The sequence below is a fragment of the Vigna unguiculata genome, unplaced genomic scaffold (assembly GCF_037176805.1).
Source record: "Vigna unguiculata cultivar grain cowpea cultivar isolate G323 ecotype 2 unplaced genomic scaffold, ASM3717680v1 ptg000307l, whole genome shotgun sequence".
NCBI lineage: Eukaryota > Viridiplantae > Streptophyta > Magnoliopsida > Fabales > Fabaceae > Vigna > Vigna unguiculata.
In genome coordinates this window covers 10,001-15,000 of record NW_028196942.1, presented here as the reverse complement: position 1 = coordinate 15,000, position 5,000 = coordinate 10,001, and the positions used below count along the sequence as shown (strand labels likewise).

Below are 5,000 nucleotides of genomic sequence, written 5' to 3'. Positions count from 1 at the left end.
ACGAATTCGCCAATTATGAGTTGGGCGCTTTAACCATTCAGCCATGGATGCTTAGCGGGAATCCTCGTACATGGTGAATAACCAAATTCCAATTGAAGTGAAATCTTTCGGATAAATCAATGCAATTAGGAGGATTCGATGAAAGGACATCAATTCAAATCCTGGATTTTCGAATTGAGAGAGATATTGAGAGAAATCAAGAATTCTCGCTATTTCTTAGATTCATGGACCCAATTCAATTCAGCGGGATTTTTCATTCATATTTTTTTCCATCAAGAGAGTTTTATAAAACTCTTGGACTCCCGAATTTGGAGTATCCTACTTTCACGCAATTCACAGGGTTCAACAAGCAATCGATATTTCACGATCAAGTATGTAGTACTCTTTGTAGTAGCGGTCCTTATATATCGTATTAACAATCGAAAAATGGTCGAAAGAAAAAATCCCTATTTGACAAGGCTTCTTCCTATACCTATGAATTCCATTGGACCCAAAAATGATACATTGGAAGAATCATCTGAGTCTTCCAATATCAATAGGTTGATTGTTCCGCTCCTGTATCTTCCAAAAGGAAAAAAGATCTCTGAGAGTTCTTTCCTGGATCCGAAAGAGAGTACTCGGGTTCTCCCAATAACTAAAAAGTATATCATGCCTGAATTTAACTGGGATTCGCGGTGGTGGAGGAACTGGATAGGAAAAAAGAGCGATTCTAGTTGTAAGATATCTAATGAAACCATCGCTGGAATTGAGATCTCATTCAAAGAGAAAGATATCAAATATCTGGAGTTCCTTTTTGTATATTATATGGATGATCCGATCCGTAAGGACCATGATTGGGAATTTTTTGATCGTCTTTCCCCGAGAAAGAGGCGAAACATAATCAACTTGAATTCGGGACAGCTATTCGAAATCTTAGTGAAAGACTGGATTTATTATCTCATGTTTGCTTTTCGTGAAAAAATACCAAAGGAAGTGGAGGGTTTCTTCAAACAACAAGGGACTGGGTCAATTATTCAATCAAATGATATTGAGCATGTTTCGCATCTCTTCTTGAGAAACAAGCGGGCTATTTCTTTGCAAAATTGTGCTCAATTTCATATGTGGCAATTCCGTCAAGATCTCTTCGTTAGTTGGGGGAAGAGTCCGCACGAATCGGATTTTTTGAGGAACATGTCACGAGAGAATTGGATTTGGTTAGACAATGTGTGGTTGGGAAACAAGGATCGGTTTTTTAGCAAGGTACGGAATGTATCATCAAATCTTCAATATGATTCCACGAGATCTAGTTTCATTCAAGTAACGGATTCTAGCCAATTGAAAGGATCTTCTGATCAATCCAAGGATTCTTTCGATTCCATTAGGAATGAGGATTCGAAATATCACACATTGATCAATCAAAGAGAGATTCAACAACTAAAAGAAAGATCGATTCTTTGTTGGGATCCTTCCTTTCTTCAAACGGAACGAACAGAGATAGAATCAGAGCGATTCCTTAAAATCCTTTCTGGATATTCCTCAATGTGCCGACTATTCATGGAACGTGAGAAGCAGATGAATAATCATCTGCTTCCGGAAGAAATCGAAGAATTTTTTGGGAATCCTGCAAGAGCCACTCGTTCTTTTTTCTCTGACAGATGGTCAGAACTTCATCTGGGTTCGAATCCTACTGATAGGTCTACTAGAGATCAGAAATTGTTGAAAAAAGAACAAAAGAAACATCTTGCTTTTTCCAGGCGATCGGAAAAGAAAGAAATAGTGAATTTATTCAAGATAATTATGTACTTACAAAATACCGTCTCAATTCATCCTATTTCATCCTATCGAGGATGTGATATGGTTCCAAAGGGTGAACTGGACAGTTCCAATAAGATTTCATTCTTGAACAAAAATCCATTTTGGGGTTTATTTCATCTATTCCATGACCGGAACAGGGGGAGATACACGTTACACCACGATTTTGAATCAGAAGATATATTTCAAGAAATGGCAGATCTATTCACTCTATCAATAACCGAGCCGGATCTGGTGTATCATAAGGAATTTGATTTTTCTATGGATTCCTCCGGATTGGATCAAAAACATTTCTTGAATGAGTTATTGAACTCCAGGGATGAATCGAAAAAGCACTCTTTATTGGTTCTACCTCCTCTTTTTTATGAAGAGAATGAATCTTTTTATCGAAGGATCATAAAAAAATGGGTCCAGACCTCTTGCGGAAATAATGTGGAAGATCCAAAACCTAAAATAGTTGTATTTGCTAGCAACAACATAATGGAGGCAGTCAATCAATATAGATTGATCCGAAATCTGATTCAAATCCAATATAGCACCCATGGTTACATAAGAAATGTATTGAATCGATTCAATTGCAACTTCGAATATGGAATTCAAAGGTATCAAATAGGAAATGATACTCTGAATCATCGAACTAGAATGAAATACACGATCAACCAACATTTATCAAATTTGAAAAAGAGTCAGAAGAAGTGGTTCGATCCTCTTATTTTGATTTCTCGAACGGAGAGATCTATGAATTGGGATCCTAATGTATATAGATACAAATGGTCCAATGGGAGCAAGAATTTCCAGGAACATTTGGACTATTTCATTTCTGAGCAGAATAGCCGTTTTCAAGTAGTGTTCGATCGATTACATATTAATCAATATTCGATTGATTGGTCTGAGGTTATCGACAAAAAAGATTTGTCTAAGTCACTTTGTTTATTTTTGTCCAAGTTACTTCTTTTTTTGCCCAAGTTTCTTCTCTTTTTGTCTAACTCACTTCCTTCTTTTTTATTTGTGAGTTTTGGGGGTATCCCCATTCATAGGTCCGAGATCCACATCTATGAATTGAAAGGTCCGAATGATCCACTCTGTAATCAGTTATTAGAATCAATAGGTCTTCAAATCTTTCATTTGAAAAAAAGGAAACCCTTATTATTGGATGACCAAGATACTTCCCAAAAATCGAAATTCTTGATCAATGGAGGAACAATATCACCATTTTTGTTCAATAAGATACCAAAGTGGATGATTGACTCATTCCATACTAGAAAGAATCGCAGGAAATCTTTTGATAACACAGATTCCTATTTCTCAATGATATCCCACGATCCAGACAATTGGCTGAATCCCGTGAAACCATTTCATAGAAGTTCATTGATATACTATTTTTATAAAGCAAATCGACTTCGATTCTTGAATAATCAATATCACTTCTGCTTCTATTGTAACAAAAGATTCCCTTTTTATGTGGAAAAGGCCCGTATCAATAATTATGATTTTACGTATGGACAATTCCTCAAAATCTTGTTCATTCGCAACAAAATCTTTTCTTTTTGCGATGGTCAAAAAAAACATGCTTTTTTGAAGAGAGATACTATTTCACCAATCGAGTTACAGGTATCTAACATATTGATACCTAACGATTTTCCGCAAAGTGGCGACGAAGGGTATAACTTCTACAAATCTTTCCATTTTCCAATTCGATACGATCCATTCGTTCGTGGAGCTATTTACTCGATCGCAGACATTTCTGGAACACCTCTAACAGAGGGACAAATAGTCCATTTTGAAAAAACTTATTGTCAACCTCTTTCAGATATGAATATACCTGATTCAGAAGGGAAGAACTTGTATCAGTATCTCAATTTCAATTCAAACATGGGTTGGATTCACACTCCATGTTCTGAGAAATATTTACCATCCGAAAAAAGGAAAAAACGGAGTTCTTGTCTACAAAAATGCCTTGAGAAAGGTCAGATGTATAGAACCTTTCAACAAGATAGTGTTTTTTCAACTCTCTCAAAATGGAATCTATTCCAAACATATATACCATGGTTCCTTACCTCGACGGGGTACAAATATCTAAATTTCATATTTTTAGATACTTTTTCAGACCTATTGCCGATACTAAGTAGCAGCCAAAAATTTGTATCCATTTTTCATGATATTATGCATGGGTCAGATATATTATGGCGAATTCGTCAGATTCCATTGTGTCTTCCACAATGGAATCTGATAAGTGAGATTCCGGGTAATTGTTTCCATAATCTTCTTCTGTCCGAAGAAATGACTCATCGAAATAATGAGTTACTATTGATATCGACACATCTGAGATCGCTAAATGTTCAGGAGTTCTTCTATTCAATCCTTTTCCTTCTCCTTGTTGCTGGATATCTCGTTCGTACACATCTTCTCTTTGTTTCTCGAGTCTATAGTGAGTTACAGACAGAGTTCGAAAAGGTAAAATCTTTGATGATTCCATCATACATGATTGAGTTGCGAAAACTTCTGGATAGGTATCCTACATCTGAACTGAATTCTTTCTGGTTAAAGAATATCTTTCTAGTTGCTCTGGAACAATTAGGAGATTCTCTAGAAGAAATACGGAGTTTTGCTTTTGGTAGCAACATGCTATGGGGTGGTGGTCCCGCTTATGGGGTCAAATCCATACGTTCTAAGAATAAATATTGGAATCTCATCGATCTCATAAGTATTATACCAAATCCCATCAATCGAATCGCTTTTTCGAGAAATACGAGACATCTAAGTCATCCAAGTAAAGCAATCTATTCCTTGATAAGAAAAATAAAAAACGTGAATGGTGATTGGATTGATGATCAAATAGAATCCTGGGTCTCGAACACTGATTCGATTGATGATAAAGAAAAAGAATTCTTGGTTCAGTTTTCTACCTTAACAACAGAAAAAAGGATTGATCAAATTCTATTGAGTCTTACTCATAGTGATCTTTTATCAAAGAATAACTCTGGTTATCAAATAAGTGAACAACCGGGAGCAATTTACTTACGATACTTAGTTGACATTCAAAAAAAGTATCTAATGATTTATGAATTCAATACATCCTGTTTAGTAGAAAGACGTATATTCCTTGCTAATTATCAGACAATTACTTATTCACACACCTTGTGGGGGGCTAATAGTTTGCATTTCCCATCTCATGGAAAACCCTTTTCGCTCCGCTTAGCCCTACCTCC

At 36.0% G+C, this 5,000-nt stretch overlaps 1 non-coding gene across 1 annotated transcript in view; it reads right to left on the bottom strand.

Moving 5' to 3' along the window:
• Positions 1-51, bottom strand: part of TRNAM-CAU (transfer RNA methionine (anticodon CAU)) — a 74-nt gene extending 23 nt beyond the window's left edge. Inside the window, exon 1 of the tRNA in view lies at positions 1-51. This exon is cut by the window's left edge and continues 23 nt beyond it. This is a non-coding gene — a tRNA (tRNA-Met).
• Positions 52-5,000: the final 4,949 nt, after the last annotated feature.